At 39.4% G+C, this 26997-nt stretch overlaps 1 protein-coding gene and 1 non-coding gene across 2 annotated transcripts in view; both read right to left on the bottom strand.

The window, feature by feature from the left end:
* Positions 1-26997, bottom strand: part of LOC124794627 (hrp65 protein-like) — a 163563-nt gene that overhangs the window by 45891 nt on the left and 90675 nt on the right. The window lies entirely within an intron of this gene.
* Positions 3048-3122, bottom strand: Trnat-ugu. Its single transcript has one exon. It is a non-coding gene; the product is annotated as a tRNA-Thr (tRNA).

Raw genomic sequence — 26997 nt, 5'->3', positions numbered from 1 at the left:
TAGTATTATTATTATTTAGAATATGAACTACACTTTTTGATCTGCAGAACAGTGGAAATTAGTGTGGTGGAGTGATGAGTCACAGTGCATATGGCATAAGTGAACATGTGGTTGCCTAGCAAACATAATGCAACAGTCAATTGAGACTAAGTCCAGGGATGGGGTGATATTGTGAACTGCTTTTACCTCATTAGGTCAAGTGCCATTGGGTTTGGTCAATAGCAAAAAGAGTGCAAGTACAAATTTTTTTGAAATAAACATCCTTCAAATACAATGGCAACATTTTTGAAACAGATCTCTCCTGTTTCATCTTAAGAGGAATGGTTATTCCAGAGAATTGCTTTACATCTTTTCTACATCAGGATGAAAATTCTTCCACCTCAGGATATTTCCATCACAGTTTCCAAGTAAACAAAAATTATGGTTGAATTCTCACAATCTTAAGACCTATTGTCCTCAACATGCAAAGATCTGAATTGCAACTAGCTTTATGAACATTAAAAATTAATTACTACATACAATCTGTGTTAACCTACGACAGTAATAAAACAAAAAATTCATCTTTAATGATAAGCCACAGAAGACATCAGTTTCTACTAGGCCATTCTAATTCACCTTTCAATGTACTCTTATACAAAAGGTTAACTGAATTTATCTCACACCTGACTGTCCAGATATAGCTGCAGCATTATATTTGACCATGTAACACCTTACTCTTCCACCCTGCTGCAAAACATGGATTTGCTTAAATGCTCAGAAATATATTGTTTCCACTTTGTATTAAAAATGGATCTAAACTCTTTGTGACCATCACAGCCTGTTGCACATAAAAGCTGTTTGGCCTTAATGCCACAGGTGGCTATAAAATATGGTGAACTGTTCAACTTCAGGGAGCCTAGTTGAATTAACTACCTTACAACTTATCAGTTTTCGAGAGGAGAGGGAGGATTGTCACTGGTTTGATTTATACCACAAATCTTACTCTCCTGTGCCAATTCCACCTCAAGAGTACGCCTCAAGTTTACGTTCCAATCCCCCGTCCTCTGCAATGTTTTTGACCATCGCAGATCAATTTACTACTGTGAAAATTTTTGCATGGTGCCTTAACTGTGTCTTCTAGTTACAATGTTCCACATATTTGTTTCCTCATTTTAAGAAGAAACTCATTTCATATCTTAACACCCCACTGCATTGTCAGAATCATTCTGGAGCACCACATCAAATGTTTCAATTCATTTTCTGGCTTTTCCAGTCCACAACTCACTTCAGTGCAATGTTGTGCTCCAGATGCACATTCTCCTGATTTATTTTCTTCAAAGCAAGCCCAGCATATCTTTTAGTGGGGAACACCCACCTTTCGTGCACTGTAGTGGTGTGCAACTAGGCAGGTTGTGCTTTCTGTGCACAAAGGGACAGAATACTTTGCAGCACTGCCTATTAGCTTTCCATCTGTGTTGTTTCAGCTGTTTACTACATTGGTAACTGACAACACTGGGTTGAGTCCCACATTTGGCTATGTTTCTGCTCCTGACCCTGCCTTTATAAATCTACACTCAAAACTACTACTCTTGCTTCTTAACATAACACAAGCTGTATTTACTTTGTGACACTCATCATGAACACTACTGTAAATCTCTTCACCAAACATACATTAACGGAAATTGTTCTACACACAAACAAAGTGCACACTGCAGTCAGATGTGGTGATATGACATCAGTTAGAGCAGCAGGTCATAATTGCCCAACAACAAAACATCACCCCACCACCTGCTTCTTTCCTGCACATTTCTATAGTCTGCATCTCATATCCTCTTTGCTTCTCCATCACACTTTACTTTGTCCCCAATAGAGCAGAATTCTTGCACTGCCTACTACTTGGTCCCTATTTTTGGTATTAACACTACCAGTAACTTCTGCTATTATTAATTACTTCTATCTTTCTTTAAAATTAATCTTTATATTCTGGGCACAGTTGATGCATTCAACATACCTTCTTGGAACTCTCAATTTGGCCAAGCATAACAATATCAGCAGGATTTTTTTCATTGATGTATTTTAACCCTGAATTTTAGTCCCGCCAACACTCCTTGTCTTGGATTCTGCAATCTACACACTGAACATTAGGGAATAAAGAATATGTCTCTGCCTTATGTCCTCTTATTACAAGCACTTCATTTTGTTTTCCAATCTCACTGTTTCTGCAACACACACCTTACAATTTAAACTTTCAAACAATTTTTACTGCTCAACAGATCTTATGACAGTGTATTTAGTCCATTATCAACCAAAATCGGTACTGCCTCTCTGGTGCTGTTATGTTACCTTTCCTAAGACAAAATTATTTTCTTTTCCATTCTTCTGTATTATTATTGTTGTTGACTTGTGAGCTGTCTAGTTGATTGTGTGACAGATCTGTCACTTGTCTGTCTTTGATATCTTCCGCATTGTGTGGATAATATTCGTGTGGAAGCTTAATGTTAAGTCCCCGATCTCAAAGATTCTACAAGCAAACTTTAATAACTCTTTAATTGTCCCTAGCCACAATAATTTTAAAAATTCCGAATGAATACGACCTATTCCTTCTGCCTCATTTGATTGCAAGCCTTCCAAATCCTTTCAAATATTCCGAATGCTGGTATCCTCCCCACCCCCCACCCCCAAAAAAACCACTTCCTCCTGCAATTTCACAACATAATTCCTTGCGTGTTCTTTGTGTTTACATCCTTAAAATTTCACAGTTAGTTTTTTTAGTATAAATGTAGACAATGTGACCATAAATTACATATTTATGTTAGTAATGGAATTCTGGGTATTGGTTTGCAGTAGTCTGATCATTAATATCTGTGAGTTTCTAATTTCCATCAATTTTGGCCACGTAACAAATACTGAACTTATATGGATATGGTGTCAGTTTTTCTCTGACACGTCTGAAAGAACAGACACCATTGATGACCTGCAGTGGTCTAGAATGAAGTAAGAATTATATATTAATATCTTCAGCTGCTGACGGGCATTGATATATATCAACGGGGACAGGTGAAAATGTGTGCCCCGACCGGGACTTGAACCCAGGATCTCCTACTTACATGGCAGATGCTCTATCCACCTGAGCCACCGAGGGCACAGGGGATAGTGCGACTGCAGGGACATCTAGCGCACACCTCAGTGGCTCAGATGGATAGAGCATCTGCCACGTAAGCAGGAGATCCCAGGTTCGAGTCCCAGTCGGGGCACACACTTTCACCTGTCCCCGTTGATATATATCAACGCCTGTCAGCAGCTGAAGGTATTAATATATAATTCTAATAATACTGAATGTAACCATAAATATGCCAGCATCCACTATATGATGTACAGAGACCGCCTGCTTGGAAGAATATGACCAGGACAGAACACTTTCTGAGCATAGCTGATCTATCACCGCCACATTACTGACAATAGGGAATGCTACTTACCCAACTGTTTAACAGGAACTGAAGTAGTGACAAAAAATTGAAAACAATTTCACCTCCTAGTCTCTGGAATTTTCCTAAAAATTGCTTCAACATGAAAACGATCAGAAATGATGAATTTGGTACATATTTAGATAAGTGCAGAATGGAAAAAAAAAAAAAAAAAAAAAAAAAAACACAACACACAACACACACACACACACACACACACACACACACACACAGAGACAGAGAGACAGACAGAGAGAGAGAGAGAGAGAGAGAGAGAGAGAGAGAGAGAGGGGGGGGGGGCACCAGTAATGGACGAGGTTGTTCAGGATCAAGTACCTGATCTGCAGTGAAACAGATGTGCTATCACAGGTAAGTATACAAAATAAGCTGTAAAACAAGTACCCACATCACAGTTATTTCCACAGGTATTCATTCTTCTCAGGACGTCTTCAGTTTTACATACCAATTTATTTTAATTCAGTTCTGCCTGATACAGATGAAAAATAGTAATTACTGATAATTGAAAAATAGTAATTACTGATAATTGAAAAAATAATTGATAAGTTTATAAAATCTTGGCACAGGCCAATCAAAACAATTTGCTGTTATTGTATTGGTCACCAACTTGTTCAAACTTGTCTGCAATTGTGGAGGGAGGACAAAAATAATCCACTGAACAGAATATGCATCAACAGACACCCAACAAAAAGAAAATAACTTTTCTACATACTAGTCTGCCGCGAAACATCTCTTATTTGAAAAGTGGTGGTATATCCTTCATACTTCAATTTTATCTTGGTTTCCCAACAATTTAAGGAAATAACTGTTTGCAGTAATGTATCATTAGCAAAACCAGGGACAAACATTTCTCAGTACCTTGCATGAAATTACAGACGTGTGATGCAGCACAATGAATAAGAAATGGATACAACAAGGCTGGTGTGAAAAAGCACTTGCACCATCACATATAATTTAATCTGTTGTGATACTATCAAAATAGTTTACCTACAAAAATACTAGCATTTTATGCGTTGCCATAGGGCCTCCAAGTGCCACAATAGTCAGTAGCATATTAAACCCTTAATATGAAACCCAGAGTTCTCATTTTTGTTATTCTGAGAAACTTAAAAGCCCAGTTTACTCGGGCAACTTAAGAAGACACCTTTGAAAAAATAAAATCCTGCTTATATCCATTTCGGAACCAACAGTTACTTTTTTGGCTGCTGGAGAACATCTGGTACTACATTTGAAGTCTGGCTGTCATCTGACAATTTAGCAGCTCAGAAAGTGAAGAAAAATGTGATGTCACTTTATTAGACATGTGATAACAGTTCATCTGCTGAGTGGCAAGTGTGGTATAAAATCACTACGTTCACTGTGCTCCAGCCAGCTTCTCCAAGATATATGTTCACAGGAACTACTGTGAAATACATAGTTAAGACTCCATAGCTACACAGAGACTACAAAAGACAAGTTCCAGGATACTTTCTTCTAAACTCCAGTGCAAGAGTATACTTGGGATTTTATTACTGGTGATCTTCAAAAATGTTTCACTCATTATTTTGAAATTTAAAATTCATCTAAATACATGGTTAGACTTCAGAGCTATAGAGAAACTAAAAAAGATGACGAAGTATCAAGATATATTAGTCAATGTCCATTGCAGTCTACTTGGGGTTTCATTCTTTGCAATTTTTGAACTCATTATTTTGAGCTTTAAATGCCATCTTTGTACATATATATGTTATTTTGTTCATTAGAGGATGCTTTCCCTTAATAAGAAAATTATTTTTGGAACATAATTTGGAAAAAATCTTTAAGGGGTTGAATGAGTAAGTGATTAGCATCCTCACGTTTTTCAATACAGAAATCAATTCAAAACCACACAATACTTAGTGGAATGCAATGAAGTTACAAAAAAATCGTGCATACGGTAACTGTGTACTTGACTGCGAGTTAAATCCAGGTATAAGCTACCTGTTCAACTCTACCTGATAAATGGACGTAAGAGGAATTTTGAATTACAACCATACCTGTAACATCAGTAGATTGCTATATGTGTGGAAGGGCATGAGTCCTGTTCCACCCCACATCCGATTTACACAGTGCTAAAAAGTGAGAATGTGTCCATGCAACACTGTAAATTGGCCATGAGCTGCAACTCTACTTCCTCTCTCAGGTGCAGGAACTGAGTATTCCTTTATCTTAAAGCAACCATGCCTCTCTCTCTCTCTCTCTCTCTCTCTCTCTCTCTCTCTCTCTCTGTGTGTGTGTGTGTGTGTGTGTGTGTGTGTGTGTGTGTGTGGTTTTTTCTTTAAGTGTACAACTGTCAAATCTGAAAACACATTTTAAACTGTCACAAGGCTATCAGATGTGCAAAAGGATATGAGTATACTTTCAACTACTGATACTTTATTAAAATGACTAACAGACATTTCAGCAAGTCAAATGGTAGGGTGCTAGCCATAACATAACCCTTCTTTACCAGATGTCACATATACTTCCTGGGATGCGCAGTCTTGTCAGAAGTGGCTGTTATTTGTTGCACAGCTCTAAAAGTTTTTCCTTTTTAGATAAAAATGTGAAAATCACTGTATTGTTCAACATGTCTTCTTTCAGATACAGACCTTATCCAGCAACTTTGCAGAAATCACTTGGTTCAAAACATTATATCCCAACTACATTGTCTCAGCACAGCTTGATTGTAAATTTGCTATATTTTCTGTCTGTAAAATGCTGTGAAATTACGTAACCTACAATTATGAAAGGCAGTGTAATAACTGGATACTCTTCATTTGTTGCACACACCACAGTGTGTACAAAATTTGGGGAACAATTTTTTTAAGGCTGAAGGTGAGTCACATCTTACCCCAGTCCTGAAATTGGTAAGTTAATAAATCCAAAGACGCATTTAGGAGGTCTGTTCAAAAAATTCCACAACTTCATCCACAAATTTTTTAAACACTTACCTTTTACTTATTGAGCATTGTTTCTTTGAAATACCTCATCTGCAGCTGATACATCACTCCCAACAAACACTGTTCCCACTTCCCACAGCAGTCTTTGTGCCCTCTGCCCATTTTTAAATTGTGTGAACCATTCGCAACACTTCCTGCATAATTTGATGTGTCTGTAGATGCTTCCTTCAGTTTCGCAGAAAATTTAATGCAGATGCGTTGCTCCTCTAACTCGACCATCTCGAAATTCACAAACTGTGCGACACAGCGTTCTGCTCCGTACAGCAGTTAATAATAGCTAACATACGACGGTAATCCCAAAAGCAAGGTCTCCAATTTTTTTATAAGTACATAGACCTGTTTACTTCTACAATGGTTATAAATATATACTAAGATGGTATCTGTTCTTTCGGACATGTCCGAAAGAACAGATACTATCCGTGACCAAGCAGCTCGTTAGAATGAAATGAACACCCTTAGCTGCTTACAGGCGTTGACATACGCCAACGGGGACAGATGAAAATGTGTGCCCCGACCGGGACTCGAACCTGGGATCTCCTACTTACATGGCAGACGCTCTACCCATCTGAGCCACCGAGGACACTGCAGGAATCGGTAACGCGCCACAAGTAATGAATATAACGGACGGGGGCACTACGAATGTACTGCGGGACAATACGTTGAGAATGTGGGTTTCGCAGGAGGCGTGCCAGAGATAAATCCCTGCAGTCGCACTATCCTCTGTGTCCTCGGTGGCTCAGATGGATAGTGTGTCTGCCATGTAAGCAGGAGATCCCGGGTTCGAGTCCCGGTCGGGGGGGGGCCACATTTTCATCTGTCCCCACTGACATGTCAATGCCTGTAAGCAGCTAAGGGTGTTCATTTCATTGTAATTTCTACAATGGCTTACATCAGTTTACAGCTTGAAAATTTAGCTAGTTTTCGACATAATCACAATTTCTGTCAATGCATTTTTGTAGACGCCATGGCAGTTTTTGTATGCCCATGTCATACCAGCTCGTCGCCATGTTGTTCAGAAAGTTATGAACCTCTTCTTCCACCTCGTCATCTGAGCTGAATCGCTTTCCAGCCGAATGTTCTTTTAACCTAGGGAACAGGTGAGAGTCACTGGGAACTAAGTCAGGTGGGTGGGCAATTATGTTCCACAAATTGTTGCAGGAGAGCAACGGTTTGCCAAGCGATGTGTGGGCGAGCGTTATCATGGAGAATGTGTACGCCCTTGCTCAACATTCCTTTTCTCCGGTTCTGAATTGCCCATTTGAATTTTTTTACAGTCTCACAGTACCTATCAGTGTTAACTGTGGTCCCAGCGATTCAGCTCCGACGAGGTGAAAGAAGAGGTTCATAATTTTCTAAACAGCATGGTGGTGAGCTGGAATGACATGGACATACAAAAACTGCCACAGCATCTACAAAACTGCAGCGACAGAAATGGTGGGTATTTTGAAAAATAGCTAAACGTTCAAGGTGTAAACTGATGTAAACGATTGTAGAATAAACAACTCTATGTACTTTTGGGATTACCCTCATACATACAACCATGAGACTTCTGGCAGTTATGTAGGGATGGCAACCACCATTTCGCTCGAACACAACATTGGCACAAAATTATGAATGTTCTGTAGTTTTTTGAACAGACCACGTATTTTGCCAGTCGATAATAGTGGAAACTGTTAATCAAGACAGGGCCTTTATTTTTAATGGAAAGATGTACTTATTTTAACTGCATTAGGAAAAACCATTAGAATGATAAACACCAAAAGAAATAATGATTTTTTTTTTCTTTTTGCAGCTGCTGTGGAACAAAAAGGGAGGGAGGAGGAAAGCCCCAAGATGCTGTCAAGGAGCAAGATCACTTTTTTCCCTCCTTGCAGGTAAGTGGGGTTCGCGTACAACTGTATGTAAATCAACAAAATTGGCAGTGGTTTGCAAAAATCCTGTTTAAACCTTAATGAGCCCTGTAAGATGCATGTAGCATAATCACATTGGAGGGGCAGAAGACCAGCAGAACCCATTCCCAATAAGGTGCAATAAATTGATTTTTAAATATTTGGCACAGAATGTATGCAAAGCAGGCTACTCACAGTTACAGCCTTTCCTTAGAACATTGCATGATGGTATAATTGCATGATGGTGTAATGTCTCGTTCTTGCAATACATTTCATTTCAGACTAAAACTTTACAAGACATGAACATAACACTTAATCTGAATCACAGCTGTTTTCTTGACCTGTATATTTTGGTACTTGGATAATAAATTCAGTCATAAAGTGATTAGCACCATTTAGTTTACAAATGTCAAACTATTTTTCTTAAACACAAAGACTTACCACTGTCTTTTGAAATCTTCCAGCAAACGATTTATCCCTAGTAAGTCAAATGGCCATATCAATCCAACTACAGCTGCACAACCTCTTCAGCAGATTGTTTTATCTGCAAAGTTGTCAGCACAAGTAAGCCAAAGCCAAATTGGATATAAGGGAGGGAGGGAGGCACTAAGCATCTTCACTATCTATTACTTCAATGATCTGTATACTTTTTGCCACTGGGAAATGTGATTGATCAATTGGATATGAATCTGACACGTGGTTTTAAAGAACCCCAACTGGAATGCACTGTTTCCAACAACTCTGAGCTATCAATCATTTAAAACTCTTATGAAGAAAGAGTCACCATTCCTATGCGGCTCTTCACAGAGGTCCAACTGCCTCTGGATATAGTTCAGTACTAAAACACAGGTTTCTTGCCTTCCAAGCAAACAGAATAGTGGTTTGCCATTCTCTTATTTCAGGATGGCCGAACCCTAGTTGTCTTTCTCCTTCTCTGGTGCTGGCAGCTTGGTGGTGATCAGCCAGGCCGACCTATCATACTGCTTGCACGAGTGGATGCACAAATGGGTAAGTTATGCAACCAGCTGTTGAGCAGCTGGCAACTTGGCTGTTTACACAGCAGGCTTCACAGCTGCATACTTCCGACGTGGCAGGTTTGTGACCACGCTCATCACACATTAACATCAGGAGCAGCGTGACTATATTATTATTGTTGTTTACATTTTGCACAGCATCAGCATGGTTTGTGCTGGGTACCAGGTATGTTGCCGTCAGTGGCCCCAGTGTGGCTGCTGTCACCCTCTTCCATAAAGCAGATGTCTCGCCTCGTCTTCTGGCATGTGCGCACATTGCTGCTTGAGGAGATCAAGTGGGCTGTCCTGTCCATCTGGACTTTTAGTGTGTTCTTTGTGCCACGCGCACAGCTTCTGTGAATTTATGTTCCCACAGCTGCTACGTGGTGCTGGTGGTGGTGGCAGCCGCAGCTCGTTAGTCGTGGTGTCTCCTGCCAGGCTCTAACTCTTCTGCACTGCTGAAATCGCACACCATTCTAGGGCATGGATGGCAGTGGAAGCAAGTTACTTTCTGTCTGTCTGGTGCCCTACAGAGTGTCCTAATTTGGCGAGCTAAAACAGCTGCAATTTCTTGCAGCCACAATCACTTACCACATGATTCCCATCATAGTTCAAACACTTCAGTTGCTCTTCTCCAGGGAATGGGCATTGTAGCTCAGAGCACTGGATACAGATGTTGGGCATTGAGAATTGACTTTGGAAGCACTAAGATGACCCTCAGCTTCAGGTTCTCCACCTTGACTGCTGTATTCATCAGTGTGAGCTGGAACAGCTTCTGGTATTCAGTGTTATCTGTTATGACAGGAGACGGCATCCATGTCCATAATTGGGATTTTATGTGCATAACATGGATGCTTCTGACCAGAGGTCTTCGAGTACTTTGATAATCAGACTGCTCTGACCACAGTAAACCACAAAAGACAGCCTTCCTTACTTTGCCCAGGAGTATTAGGTGGATGTAGTATGGTCATTGGCATATGACTGCTTCGCTCATCACTGTCTTAATATAGGCCAAGGCCTTTCCCTCCAGCTTTCACAGTGAAATCTGTCTTGACCCACTGTGTGATGAGCTCCAGCAATCACCTGCAGTCATCTTCATCCTCAGAGATAACAGGTGGTCATCTTGGCTGCTCCTACTTCACAGAGTGTGAACTGAGGGTGCTACAGCAGACTCCTCTAATGTGGCGGCCAGCCTGTCAGTGATTTCTTCCACCTTTGTTGATGCACTGCAGCTCGGCGTGACTGACTATCCACAGCAGATAAAGGTCAATTTGCTTGGATGGCTACAAGAGCAGACAATAACATGACAATTAATCTACGTCCCTTATTTGTGTGTGGAACGTTTCCTCTTCCCACTGGCTATCAAGGTAAAGTTATGGTAGCATGTATTTTGTCCCATCACGTCAACTCAATTCAGGTCGCATGATCTCAACTTGCAAGGCTGTCCTCAGCTGTTTTATACAGGAAATGCATACACACAACATGGGAGCATATTTAAGTGGATGCTGGAACCAAAATTTGTACGAAAATGACATTTATCGGACACATATGGTTTGAAGTGTGCAGGGATAGCCTTTATATTTGAGGAGGAATACAGAGTTGCAAAGTAATGCAAAAAAACAATGATGTCACTACATGGTAAAGTGCGGGCGCACATGCACCTCTAGGAGTGTGAATATTATGAGTATTCATTCTATAAATATTTTAGAGTAGCAAAGCTCTGATTTTTTGTTTCTTACATCAAATTACAGCCAGAATTATTAAAAGTAACAGTGTTACGAGCTGCCATTACAACCCAAGAAAAACTGGTTTGATGACAGTTTAGTTCCAAGTGCAGTGCAGTTCAAATTTTTGTGCAGCAAGTATATCTCCCTAAATAACTTTACTGTCAAGGTTTACAGGTTTTCTTTACATTTTGTATTTGACTTTCAATGGTTCAAGTGCCTTATTTGCACTGGGGTTAGCTAGTGAAACAACACAAATACTGACCACCAATGGTTGCAAACTGCCACACAACCTACAGTGCTTTTTCATTTCAAGTTGCAGCCACACTGAAACCCATTTCAATGTGGAATGTTAAATATGGGTACATATAAAAAACCACAGTATAAATATAGTAGAGGGCACGTAATTTAGAGAAGTGCTATTGAAAATCCACTCTAGCACATGATAACACCACAAATATGAGAAGGTTTAAGATGTTTAGGCATCAGATCTATCCCATTTTTAATTTGTTCTGCAATCCTCCTTTCCTAACAAATTGAGGATCTTCTTCTGATCACATTGTGAAATTCAGAATGCTCTCTGCTTCAAATAATATCTCAGCATTCATTGAAAAATTATAAATTTTAACAAAAGAAATAACAAAACAATTTACAACAAATAACAAAAACAATGGATAACAAAGACTTGGAATAACAGCTGATGTCAACCACAGAGCATGTTGAAACGAAGTTTAGCAGGCAGAAAAAAAGAGCTTGGGGTCACAAGACCAAAAACAATGTTGTCAGCTGTCAGAAGATTCTTTCCAAGAAACCTGTGACATGACGTGATGCTATGATTTGAAATGCATTGCCGGCCTTTTTTCTTCCTTTTTCTTATAGCATCGCATTCGCCTAATGTTTGTGGCACTTCTAATGCAGCTCCTTGTAGATATGGAACTGTTTTGCCCATCTCTTCCAACATTCCTGCAGCACTTTCTTCCTGTGAGCCTCATCAAACTCTGTCATCACACACACACACCTATCTCTTCTTGTGCACTGTCCTTTGTGATGCGATCGCAGGAGTGAATGAAAATGTGAACTCTCAGCTTAGCTACTCAGGTCTGAATGACAAGTTACAAGTCTGCATTTTCTTTACCAGAAGTTATCCATCAACTGTCCACCTCCAGTAGCTGAGTGGTCAGCGCGACAGACTGTCAATCTAAAGGGCACGGGTTCGATTCCCGGCTGGGTAGGAGATTTTCTCTGCTCAGGGACTGGGTGTTGTGTTGTCCTAATCATCATCATTTCATCCCCATCGACACTCAAGTCGCCGAAGTGGCATCAAATCGAAAGACTTGCACCAGGCGAACGGTCTACCCGACGGGAGTAACTTTATCAAAACAATTTTTATATCTTTTACTTCAAGAGGGAAATGTGCAAAACAGGTCCTACGAAGACCTGTTAGTTCATGCGTAGTTGTGCTCTACATGTACACACTGATAACCTGTCTGTGCATCTTACTTCTGAAAGTTGCCACATTGTAGCAACATCTTAGCGGTATGTCACGAAAACATTACACATTTACGACTGACATCACTGAAGGTGGACTGTTTGTTAAGACAATTAAGCAATGCTACAAGTCCTCTAAGCACTGACAACATTTTCCGAAGTGATGACCCATTATCAATTCCCAAGTAGGATCTTACTGTTTACCAACCATCATCCCACGGCATCTCTTATTAACTTCCCAACAGCTGAAGGATACTTCAAAGAAATATATCAAGTTTCTGGGCAACACTATACATCTACACAGAGCAATACATAGACAAAAGGTTTCTATTTCTGCATTAGGAGTACCACACCTAATAATGTCACATTGCACAGGATGTCAAATACTAAAATTCAATTTTTCAAAACTATGGAAATTTTGTTGTGCACAACTTTCCAAATATCTTTCATATATAAAACATATGTTTGAGGAAATATAGGACATTTTATTTGGTCTCAAGTGTACCAAAGTGCAGCATTCTTCTGCCATACATCACCGTATTTCACTCAGAGGAATATTTTTCTATCGGGGTTTGTCATACCTGAAACAAGACTACCAATATCTATACTTTTGCCGTTGCTATTAACATTTTTTGTTCACTGGAATGTGGTTTTGTGAATTTCTAATCTATTTTCATTTGGATGCATTGTTCTGGGCTTGTTTGTGGCATCTTAACACAGAAGATGCCTAGAATTTGTTGCTTCGATCATAAATAATGCAACTTGTGAACTGATACACAGTAAAGTGTGCTTCAACACACTGAGTGCTTCAAGAAGGAAACCTTTTTCAATGTAATGAAAATGGAGGCTGTGAATCTGAGGGTTCATGCAATATTACAGTTGATATTAATATAGTGTCACAGTTAATGTTGGACAATGTTATGTGCAAGCACTGCTTTGGTGTGCAGTCTCTCTGAGGCAGATGATGAGAATGCCAGAAATAGCCTCGCTACGAATTTTATCTGTATTCTGCAGTAAATGCACCCTTGGTGCGTCTTCTGTGACATCTCCAATATTTAACAAAGGATATGATGTGACTGTGATGGTAGCGCATGGCATGTGCTGTATTGATAGGGGACAGAAGGCAGCAACAACATTTTGTGCTGTGATGAATCTTTCACCACCTCCAGCAAAATTTGAGATCTATTATGGCTTACCGCTTAGTGGAGTAAAGGAAGTTGCAGAATCAATGAGAAGTGCTGCTGAAGAATCTATTGCCAAAAATGGTGGTGACGGGGACATAGTGGTTGCTTTTGATGGTACCTAGCAAAACTGAGGACATGTTTCGTTGGCCAGAATGGATACAATTGTTACTATGGCTTCTGCAGACACTGGCAAAATACTGGCTGTCGAAGTTATAAGAAAATTTTATCATAGTTGTGTGAAAGGGATTTCAGATCACAAATGTAATATGAACTATAAAGTGGAGGTATGGAAGCGCAGGTAGTTGTAAGCTTGTTTAGCAGATCAATTACCTCCCACAGCCTGCAATATGTGGAGTATCTTTGTGACTGTAGCAGTAAAGCTCTCCTTGAGTTTCAAAAATGTGATCCATATCAAACTGACACTATGGTGCAGAAGTTAGAATGTAAGAGGCCAGTACAGAAAAGACTTGACACTGGACTTAGAAAGCCGAGACCATGCCTATCAGGAAAAAAAACTGTCTCATGGGAAGAGAAACTGGCAAGCTAGATACAGATATATTATGGCTTGATGATTTTCACGGGTTTGCAACCAGGTTCCATCGTCCTGACGACAACACGATATTTCGGTGGACCATCTGGCCGCCATCTTCAGGTGAGATTGAGTGCACAATCACGCCAGAACTACGTTATCACATCAAGAACCTCTGCGGGGAGGAGATGGTTATTCTTGTGAAGAAATTTGATAAATTACACAAGAAGAAAGGAAAATTGCTGAGTGCACTGGTGTTCTTATCGAGATGCAGGGATCAAGGTATCATTCCGAAATTTGCTAAAATTTCTCATTTTATTGATACTAACATGGCTAAAAAGATCCTGAAACGTGCTAGTTTTGCTTTGATACGTGAGAGAATTCGTTTTACACGTAGACAAAGATTTGTATTTTTTTACATTTGGAACTTTCTTCACGTCTGTCTTCTGCATCCCGGAATTGGTTTGACGAAGCCTCATGGGCCTATTCGAAGTCTACTCAGAAGAATACTGTGAAGAAACAATTTTCTAAATTTCATCGACTTTGCCAACAACCATGACATCAGTCGCCGCCGGACTTTTATTAATTTTACCGACAAGACATTGGACGAAGCCACTTTGTAGGTTTTGGAGAAAGGCTTGAATTTCGTTCCCACACCGAGACATTTGCCTACTGTCGATATTATTAGTGCTGTGGAGCAGGCCAGCGCCCGTTTTCCCGAGGATCGGGCAGAAGAAATCAGACAGGAAGTGTCATCTTCGTCGAGCACCACCATCACGGAAAAACATTTCTTCTAGTGAAAGGAAGGCCATTCGGTCACTGAGGGAAGATAAGGAAAATTTAGTTCTTCCTGCTGATAAAGGCAATGCCACTGTTCTTACTCGTGAAGATTATCTGGCAAAAATGGCTTGTTTGTTGGAGGATACTTCACACTGTAAGCTACGGAGTGATCCTACCAATCGGATAAAGCGGAAGACCATCTCCCTTATTAAGAAGAGCTCAATGCCTGAGGATATCATTAAAAAACTTCATCCAGGGGCAGCAGTAACACCCAGGTTGTATGGTCTACCAAGGTACATAAACCTGTGGCACCTCTTTGTCCGACCGTTAGTAATCTGGGCGCCCCTACTTAAAATTTTGCCAAATATCTTGCTTCTGTTCTGAGCCCACACATTGGTAAGTGTGAACACCACATATCCAACTCGTCCGATTTTATTCAACGCCTGACGTCTCTACGCCCTGGAACATACGACCTCCTAGTGAGCTATGATGTTTCACTTTTTACTCAGGTACCTTAGGAGGAGTCTTTATTGCTAATTGGTCAGCTCTTGGATGACAAAACTAGTGAGCTGTGTCGCCACGTAATGACATCGACGTATTTTTTATTTAATGAAGCAATTTTCGAACAAACTGACGGTGTGGCTATGGGGAGTCCTCTTTCCCCCGTTGTCGCCAATCTCTTTATGGAAAATTGAGCATATGGCACTTAGGACATCTTTTAAACCAACATGTTTTTTGAGATACGTGGATGATATTTTCTTTGTTTGGCCACATGGAATGGAATCTCTTAATCGATATTTAGATCATTTTAACTGCCTTCATCCAAGAAACAAATTTACGATGGAAATTGAAAAAGATGGCAAATTACCTTTTTGGATGTCTTAGTACATAAGAAAGAAAATGGGACTTTGGGCCACAGTGTATACCAAAAACCTATGCATACGGACCACTACCTCCATGCCACAAGTTGTCATTCACAACATCAACGCTTGGGAGTTTTACACACACTGGTCAACAGGGCTTCTGCTGTTTCGAATTCCGATAACTTGCAACAGGAGTTGGATCACCAAATTACTCGTGCTTTTCAATTTGGATCCCCATGAGAACCAACTGCGGACACTTCCAATCAGTTGCTTTTTTACCCTTCGTGGGAAGCATTTCTTCGAAAATTTCAAGAATCCTCAGGAAATATGATATTAAAAGTGTCCTTATTCCTTTGGCCAAAACTAGATCCCTTTTTGGATCGGTTAAAGATGATTTAGGACTGAGGAAGCCTGGGGTATACAAGATTCCCTGTCACTGCGGAAAGGCCTACATTGGACAGACCATTCGTACAGTTCAAGATCTATGTGTGGAACATCAGCGGCATACACGTCTGCTCCAACCGGAAAAAAATCAGCCGTTGCTGCTGAACACTGTCTTAATGGAGGGCACAATATGTCGTACAATGAGACGCAAATTATTGCCTCGGCTTCCCATTACTGGGATTGCGTATTGAAAGTATTAATTGAAATACGTCTGTCTGATGATATTATTATTAGAGATACAGGTTTTCCTGTAAATAAGACGTAGAATCCTATTTTATCACAGATAAAACAACAACAGTCTGGTTTCCGACCGGCTGCATTATAATTTTGCGATTCCCCGCTTTTGACAGTTTTCACATCTGGCACTGCTGCAATTCTTCGCCTCACAGAGGGCAGCTCTTCCGTTGCTCGCGCACGCGCAACGGCCAGTACCGCGGTATAAAGAAGCCGCCGAATCCGAGGTCTATTCAGTTCTGGCGTGATTGTGCACTCAATCGCACCTGAAGATGGCGGCCAGATGGCCCGCTGAAATATGGTGTTGTCGTCAGGACGATGGAACCCAGCTGCAAACCCATGAAAATCATCAGTATATGATACGCCGGGAAAATCTACATTATCATACATTATGGCTTGCCAATAAGAAGGCATACAGGTGACTCGTAAAGCACAAAGCAAGCAATTTGGGCTGTCTACTACCACAAAAATGTCCACAGACAATAACCCCATCTACAACTTGTGCCCATAGGGAAATAAACCATTTTGTGATTACCAAAGACCAATTGCCGGTGGTGAAGAATGTCATTGCAGAAATTTTCTCCTAACTGCTGTAATGGAAGCCATTCAACATACAAACAGGGACATTTCGAATGAAAACTTATTGGAGAAATATCTCCACGACAACATCCAAAACCCAAATGAAAGTTTTAATCAGTGTATATGGGAAAAAATTGCCAAAAACCACTTCTGGGGGAAGAAATGCCCTTGCTATTCATGTTTATGGTGCAGCTTCACATTTTAGTGATAGTTTGCATCGTAGGAAATATGTTCTACAAAAAACGGGAACTGAGCCCAAGGTAATCTGCATGAAAGCTTTGCATGCAGTAGAGAGCTTGTAGGAAAGGCAGAAATCATTTTTGAAAGTGACAAACTCAAGAAGAGTTCAGCACAAGAATGTGAAAAGGAAGAAAACCAATACAGAAAGTGAAAAAGGGCCTGCTTATGGTGCTGGACAGTTCTAAAAGAATGCCAAATACAAAATGTAGTGGGCATTTTCCACCGAACACAAGTTTGTGTACATAGGTACATGTAACACCCAAACTTTCAAACTCTGTTGCTTGTAACACACAACCTCCTTAATCCAAAATTCTAGAATTTTTCAGGTATATTAAAATGTGGTAGAAAAGATAATTAACTACAAATTCTGAGTTTTTTAAACATGAAATTTAAATTTCAAGTACTCATTCATATTTCATCAAATAAATTCTAGAATTTCCAACACCTGCGAGTATGCTCTGCAAACCGGAATGTCCTGTGGTACCTCTCCTGCTCCCAGTTGGCTGTTTTGGTTTCATTTCATTGATGTGGGTAGGACATCAAAAGCTGAACAACAAGCTCCGAGAGCTCCATGGACATATGCCTTTAATGCTGAGACAATACTATGAACCAAAGAAAGTGTGGCATGACTGCAAAGCTTATTGCAGCCGACCAATTAAAGCATGGGGCCCACTGTGAGACAAACGAATTAAGCTATTCAATATTACCAATCTAGAGTTATTAAATGTGGTCAAGCCAACCAAAGATTCAATTATATTCTTTTTCTCTTAATTTCTTAATTGTCTGTTTTGAGTGAAGTCATGTAGAAACATCTTTATTGGAATAGGGAATCTCACTTTTCTGTTGGTTCTTCTGTTTCAATGTGTCAACTGATGAAATGAAATAAAACTACAGCTACAACAGATCATAAAATAGTATAATGAGACAGGTATAAAATGAAATAGTGATAATGATGTAGAAAAAATAGTGACTCAACCACCAACAACAAATAATGTGGGAAACAATTTTTTTTATTGTTGAGCATAGCTGCATGCACTCCTGAAACAAAATTAATTTTCTAACTTTGGCCAGTCCTGGTCCAAAGTATGAATCCAAAAGTGTGAGCCATGATGCATCACAGTGTTTCTCAGGCAAAAACGTTTGGTGACACTTGTCAAACTCCTTGCCCACTGTTCCTTTGTGGTGCTGGCATGTCTAGCTGTTTGCAGTTTTAAGTATGTTGCAAACTGTTCTTTCCTTATTTACAAAACTGAACGTAAGGGATTCAAAGAATGAACAGAAGCTACTGATCCACTCTCAAAAATACAAACATTTCTACGAGGTTTATATTTAGGTTTCTTGACAGTTTGCATGTTGTTGATAAAAACACTGCACTGCACTAGACTACTTTACACAAGTGTAATTTTATGCCAGCATCCTAGTAGCTGCAAATATTATTTGCTATTTGAAACTGAGTGACAATTCAGTACTTTTATGTTTACCTAAATTGTGTAATGATATTTAAACATTACATAATAAATGAATGTTTCTTTGACCAGAGGTAGCGGGGGAAAAACACTTCACATGCAATGACAACACTGACTGGAGAAGGTCAGACATTTTGTTCAACATGCATACGAGAAACCTTTCGTAAATTTTGTTAGCAGCACTGTTAGTGATTTTCAAAGTTGATGCACTTCATCTACAAATTGTTTAATTAACTGCTGCAAAAGTTATTAGGAAATATACCTGCTGTTAAAGTATCTCAATCTTAACACAGACTGCTCCCCAGTGGTCAATACTTTCCCCTACATCTGTTCTTTGTCCCATACAAACTCAAAATTGGCTTAAGGGGCTCCGGAAAGGCTCAAAATCATGAAAAGTTCAATTTTTACTTTTTTGCGTTTTCTGAATCTGCAGACTATTACCTTTTAATAGACATATAATTTATTCAATTCCGAAGACCAACTATTTTTAAATTTTTTTTGAAATGTGTTCTACATGGGCGTGATCCACTGTGGCGCTGTTAACCTGCTGTCAAATGGTGTTATTATTAACGTCCGTGTTCATCAGGTACATTTTAGTGATGTGAGATAAAGTATGTGTTGTGGCTAACCTGTGATGGTTCAATATATACATCACTGGTGTGATTGTCGATCGTTTCACATTTATTTACTCTGTCGTTATCTCGAAAATATTCGTAATTAATTCTGTTTCTTGAGTCTCTGTTTTGTTGAAGTATAATAATGAGTAAAAGTAAAGTTATTAGAAATCCTCTGAAGGCTTTTAAGAAAAGGAGAAATGTTGGAAAGCCAAAGGTAAGTGTTATTACTGTAAACAATAAAGACGATAACCAAGTGAGTGAACCTAACCTCTCAAGTACACCTGCCCATAGCAGTCAAAGTGGGAAAGAAAATACTTCACAGAAGAAGCTTGGTTCAATGAGTGAAAACTATGAATGTTTTATGGGCGAATCGGATGTGAATGAAATATTTGATATGTCGGTTCTCAAAGGAATTTTTTCAAACTGTGTAAGATGTATTCATTGTAGTGAAGTTGGTCTGGAACTCTCCATAATAAAGCACGTAGGACTTGCTAGTGAAATACAACTGAAATGTGATAAGTGTTCATACATGACCACCTTTTGGAACAGTGTTGCAGTAACTGTAACTGAAGAAAATGGTAGCAAAATCTACGAACACAACAACGAGCGATGCTTGCTTTAGACAAGGAACGCCTTCGGGCTGCAGACAGGGCTGTAAAGAGTCTAGAAATACAAGCAAGAGTAAACAGGAGGAGGAACAAGAGGAAGCTGGAGGAGGAGTTTGCAAAGGATGAAGATAATCCATCCTATGGACCTGGAATGCACTAAAAAGTTAATCCAATCTTTGTCGCTCGATTCCCAAAACTTTTATTTTCTCATACTAATTACATGTTTTCTAAGGATCTTCCAAACATATTTGTTTCAAACTTTCAGTAAATGTTACACAGTACTTTCTGCATAATTTAACACAGCCTTTTTCCAAAAAACTATATATTTTTTAATATATAAATAAAAAATTGCAAAAAATGTTGTGAATTTTCATTACAATTGAAAAAAAAATCATCTTTAATAACTGAACTAAAATTTTGTAAAATCCCTGTGTTAAGTTGTAGCCCATATTCCAATAAATAATCTGTAAAAAGTTCAACTTCCTACCTCAAATACATTGTGAGGAAAGATGTAATTTATAAGCGTCATTTTAACATTGCAAGTATAGGGCGTTCCGGAGCCCCTTAATAATATCACCTGGGAAATTCACAACAAATCCCACCCAGATGCAATGAAACACAAAACTATGTTCCTTGTTACAATTTCAAAAACCACTGTATCTTAAATACCTTAAGAATTACTATGTGGAAAGAACAATAAAAACTAATCAATAAGAGGAAACAAAAGAAAATTTCTAAATAGAAAGTACTTACCACTTTGATGGGCTGACCAAATCTTCCAAACCTACACTGTATTAAAATTGAAAAAGAATCAGTTTGTATCAGAAACCTGCATAATGCTCTACCGGCTAATGCTCGAGTTATGGAAGTTGCTCCGCAGTTTTCACTAAGTATGTTTATCAACTATCAATTCAAGCAGCCAAAAACAAATCTCCAAATGGTACATGCACAAACACTGCCAAATGAGATGTTCATGCAAATTTCTGGCTAGCCAGCCACTGCATCCATAATGCTTTCCGAGTTGCTAGTACCTGTATCCAGTAGGGAGATTTGATTTCTGATGGTTTTGTTAATCGCTCTGCACTCACTAACAGTGATGTCCAAGATTAGGGGCAGTAACAATCCCATGAAGAAAAACATAGAAATTTGTGCTTTGTTACCAAAAAAAAATATAAGCAAGCAAGATAATGACAACATAGAAATCTGTAGACAGTTTGTGGTAAATAAGAATTCTGTAGATCATGAAGTGTTCCAAATGTTCAGCAACTGATGCTGATAAACATTTGATAAAGTACAAATGAGATAATCCAGACAAAAGCAGTAGTATGAAGTGACGTAATAATACATGGATTCACAGATGTTCCATTGTTCCCCTTAATGAAAGAATTATACAAACTTCCAATTGTGTCTACTGTGGTTGCAGCCATTTGGAACACTGAAGGGAAAGACTGATAAAACTTCACAGGCTGCAGTGAATAATGGTCTTCCCCTAGATCCAACAGTGCAAAGGAATTGCTGTCCCATCCCACTACTGCCCCACCACAAATGGCGGAAGTAGTGAAGTATTATGATCAGAAAAACTCCCCTGTGATGACAGTATTGCTTTCACTTACTGTGTGTGTGTGTGTGTGTGTGTGTGTGTCATCTTTCTATTACTGTTAACGTCTCTTTGCATTTATAAGTGCAGGCTGCATTGTAGGATGTGTCTCACTTGTAATTCCCAAGATATGCTCATACAGACATGCTTATTATTCATGATACCATAGTTAATAGCACAAGCATTGGTAATCAACACTTTCATTAAAAGTGTATTTCATTGTAGGCAAATCATCATGTTCCTCACAGTGCCCTTCATTGTAGCTTTGTAATTACCAGGAGTAGGATGCTAAAAATGCCAGCATTGCAGGTTTTTGAATACACTAAGACAATTATAATGGCCCTAAAGGATCTGTGGATGGAATATCTGTTAAGAATAATTGTCAAATTGGTAAAAGTGAATCTACTTAGAGAGCTGTAATTTAAGATTTTATAATTTGTCTAAGCAGTCTACATTTTTGTATTATTAAATATCTGAGTGTCACCTGAAAAGATATGACAAATGTCACAGCAAAAAAGATGAAGTGTAGGACTAGTGCTAAAATTGAAGAGCAGGCTTTATTTTTCCTCAGCAAAAAATTAGTCATTCTAGTCACATTTACCAGCACTTCTTAGAGGCTTCAAGGTGATTAACTCATCAAAAAGATGGCTGGTAAAAACAAAACTGTGAAAGGGAAGGCTACAACCAGAAACTACACACTCAGATTTTTCTTAATGACTTTAAGAATTTACTTCTGAATGCTACTGAAGTTGCTATGTAAGCTGTTATTTAAATATGTACACTATACTGCAAACCTGCAAGAAAAGGATTTTCTGCTTTAAATGACCTCACATACCAAGTTTTCAGACACAGTTTTCCAAAACTAAACTATTAAAACATCAATAAAGTACATCAAATGTTACTTTTATTGTTCCTTCTCTTCCTCAAAGTTGTAAACACTGTTCCCTCTCTCTACCCCTCTCTTGTCCTTTTTCCCTTTTCTCTACCCTTGCTAAGAGATTATTTCGACAACAGCCACACCAGGAACACGCTACTTTGTCGATGTGTCCTGTGGGGAGCATAAGACCCAAATTTTCTGCTTTGTGCAGAGGTTAAATTTAACAAGCAAAGCAATTAAATGTTCCCATTAGCACAATGAACAGCTTTATAAAGTAACAAGATAAATAGGAACACTGCATCCTGTTAAAATGTACCTTATAAACTCATGAAACACATTAAAATGTAAAGGATGAAGAATGAAGCTATGGCTGCTGTTTTACAACAACATTGCCTATAATTTTTCAATGTACAATTTCACAGCCATAATAAACTGACTAAAGGGAGTTCTTGTCCACAGCTGGCTGTAAAATTTTGACTGCAACGTGCTATCTGCCGATTTCAATTTCAAGGGGGTGCCAAGTAATGCATTGTCCATGTGTGCCATACAGCACTGCTGTGGTGCAGTGAGAAAACTAGTGAGTGCAGGAAAGGTGCCAGCTTCATTGCTTCTTAGTTGAACCTGACCTCTGCAGTACCAGATGGTATAATAGGGAACATCATGTGAGGCACAATGAACATTACGTAGACTGACAAAAAGAGGCCTGTTTTAACTCAGTAAAACATCATGTTGTGGTATGGAGGCGGAGTGATCAGTTATTTGTATGTCAGTATTTTGTAACAACTAACATGAACTGATGAAAACACGTGAATCCACACCTGCCTCCAACAGGTTTTAGATCCTATTTCACAACTGCTGAACCTACAGTACAAGTTATTTGGTTTTCCAACAATTATTAGATACATTACAGTGCAAGTCATCTGTAGTTATGTCTGTACAGTTTTAATACTGTACTGGGTGCACAAACGTATGTAATGAAAATTATGTTCAGTCTAATGTACAGGATCATTTCACTACTAGAGGGGGGCCACATGAAACCCAAGTGATTTTAGGGCAATGAAACTTTGTGCAAACATCTATAAGGACATCTGGAAGAGAGATTTACACATGAGAGGGTAACATTTATAAAGAATGTACAATGTTTACGTTCCAAGATACAAATGTTGCCCTATGTGATTACCATCTGCATCCACAATAGCCGGAAACTGCACTAGAGATGTTCAGCTGTTGTGCCAGAGCTCATGCACTGCTTTAAGATCACACACTGCATTCAGAATTCTCAACCACGGCAACACTAACTTCAACAATATGTGGTGCAGTTTGCCATTGGTCTCTTCCAGGAAGAATTTCCAAATCAGTCCGTCTGAACTTTTGAACCACGTTCTTCAACCCCAGGGCAGAAAGATGACCTCTCCATATTCCTTTACCAAGTCAGTACACACAAAGAGCATAAGCACAACTGCCATTTTGATAGGACTTCCCTGGGGCACTTCTGATGAACACTTGTCATAAAGGATACCATCGTATCTTGAGAATCTATTCTGTATGCTTGGATCTTCATTTGATAGTCTGCAGTGGGGCACTGTGTCTAACTGCTTTCCAGGAATCTAGGACATTGCACACAGCATATTGTATGAGGAAAGAGCAAGACAAGTTTCACACGAGAGATGCTTTCCGATACTGAAAAGTAACGGTCTGATTTTTTAAACATAAATCACAGAATTTTCAAAAAACAAAAATAAATTTGATTGCTTACATATTTTTTCCAAATAGTTTCCATATTGGCTCAGATGTGTCAACATTCTATGAGCTTGTGTATCCATAATTGATAGACGTCAACCGCCTGTTGCGACACCCAGTCTAATTGCTTCATCCACCTAATTACCTTTTGTGAAGCACTTACTGCCTGCTTCATCAAGTTAGTCACCTTTCGTGAAGCACTAGCTGCTGAGATAATCCTCTAGGAAGCGCAACACACTAAACTCTCTCAGTGCCAAGTCTGGACTGTATGTTGAGTTAACAATCTGTTCCCATCCTAAAGTTCTGATCATAATTTGGGTGTGAATGGCAGCGTAGGGTCAAACTCCTCAGCAACAAAACTCCAGGCATTAGAAGTCCACAGTGCTTTTCCTGTATTGCACATCAGACTTTATTCAGGGTAATGCAGTATACAGCTGTGTCTGTTGTCCTTGCTGCTAAGAAGACTTATGTCTACCCATCAACATGGTTAACTTACTTGTTGTGACTGCTTGCTTGGCCCCGACGAACTGGTGATGTGCGACACCATTTCACTGACATTTGGACTCTCGTCATGTGAAAAACCCATGTCACAGACACTGTGACAACATACCCTGAAAGACTGATCACTTTCTTTATGATATTGGTTAAAAAAAGAGCCATTCTTTACATTTTGTTGTTTCCAGTAAGTAGCCTTAGAACCCAAAGTGCCCTCAATCTGCGAAATTTCAACTTTTCAGAATTCAGACACTACAATGCTCAAGTTCAAATTGTGATTTGCTGGTCCTAACTAATCTCAGTCCATGTATTGACAAAATCTTTCACTGATGGTCGGCCTGATAATAGTTCATCATGGACATTTTCCTACCTATCCTTTAAACCTCTCATCCACTTATGCACTTCACTGCCATTCCTCACATTGGGACCAGACACTCCACATCTGTTGGCAACTTTCCACTGCTGCCACATCCTTGCTATAAAAAATCCAATTACTAACTATTTCACAGTTGGCACGTTGATCCAGTATTGTAAACAATTTGAACTGACGCTAGAAAGCACACCACAACAATACCAATGGAAATGGTCCCATCCGATAAGCAAGGGACACGGAGTAGGTGAGCATGCACGTTTTGGTGTGTGCGATATTCAATTGACTACAGCGATTCGGACCAAACTTTCCAAATATCTCTTATATTTTCATATTACACACAGATATTTCAAATCCTCACTGTATTTACAATGTCCAAACCAGCACTCACTGCCAAGTTCCTTCAATGTCAGTTCTCTGCAATCTTTACTAAACAACACTCCATATGAATAGCAGCAATGGAAATCATCTGTCAGTATAATCTAAAAGGGGAATAGAATTGACTAGTGAATGGGTGTGCAAACCCAGGAAATTTAGACTTTAATCATTTCCACAACTAATTGTTAATTGAAATACTGGAAATGAGCATCACTAAAGTCTGAAATATCAAAATTTAAGAAAATGGGAAAACATGGTATTTACACTGTAGATCATTTTATTCAAAAGAATGCAAATTATGATAGTATCACATCGTTTGTAAAGTCCGACAGAAAAAGTGTTGCAGAACTGTAGTGGAAGTTTCAAGTGCTATGCTTCACTTTAAGGAGTCAGTGAATGTGCGTAGCATAATATCACATATTTCTAAGCAACAACAAAGAACACAGTACTGATATCACTGACAAGAAATAAAATTCCCAATATTTCATTGTAAGAAAAATTGACCATGGCTAATACATCCTTTTTGCAGCACTCAATTGATTGGGCAATTCAAGGTGAGGACTATTTCTTAGCATGGGAGGTCATGCAGTTTGAAACCAAAAATTACACAATAACAGCTTTTATTTCATTTTGCTGCACAACATGCTGTTAAATTCTAATGATTTCAATTTGCATCATGTGATGGTTCTCTCGGCAGCAGCTGTCCTATAGTTTGTTACGTACAGCTTTCATTGAATTCTTAGGTCTTCTCACCTTGCCTTTCGTACACATCAAAGCACTGGAAAGATGCACATTGAAAATAGCTGAAATGAAGAAAAATGTCCCCTTTGATGTTACCTGTAGGAAGACACAAGAAAGACTAATGTGCTTGAACAGTCCGCAGGTGTACTGCTGGTCCATAATGTCCAATAGGTACAATATTTCGGCAATCAAACACGTCGCCATCGTCAAGTGGGCAGACAAACTGAGCCCCTGAAGGCTGGCAGCCATCTTGAATCCCCTCCCCTCGCGAGGCATTCTCTCCGCGGTCCCGCGCGTCAGCGGCTGGTGAGACACTGGCATCGGCATGTGTGGTGGCGGTGGCGTAAGTGTAATTGCCTTGTCCGCCCTAGTCGCCCATTTGTTTCTTTCGCTGAGTGTCTATTAGATAGACTCAATGCTGGTTCCCATGCTCTGCTAAGGTGGTAGCCACTATCTCATGAGGGGAGGGGAGGGGAGAGAATTTAAGACGGGCACCAGCCCTCAGGAGCTCAGGTTGTCAGCACACCTGACGATGGCAACATGTCTGATCGCCAAAATATTGTGCCCATTGGACACTATGGATCGGCAGTACAACCGTGGTCTGTTCGAGCAAGAAATACACCATGTTCAACCCCATGGACAGACATGCTCAAGCACATTCGGAATCCCTTGTGTCACGAGTAAAGGAATTTTTAACGCTATTGCACGGAGTGGAGGAGT

Source organism: Schistocerca piceifrons, chromosome 4 (assembly GCF_021461385.2).
Source record: "Schistocerca piceifrons isolate TAMUIC-IGC-003096 chromosome 4, iqSchPice1.1, whole genome shotgun sequence".
In the NCBI taxonomy this organism is placed as follows: Eukaryota; Metazoa; Arthropoda; class Insecta; order Orthoptera; family Acrididae; genus Schistocerca; species Schistocerca piceifrons.
This window is presented reverse-complemented; position numbering and strand designations above follow the sequence as displayed.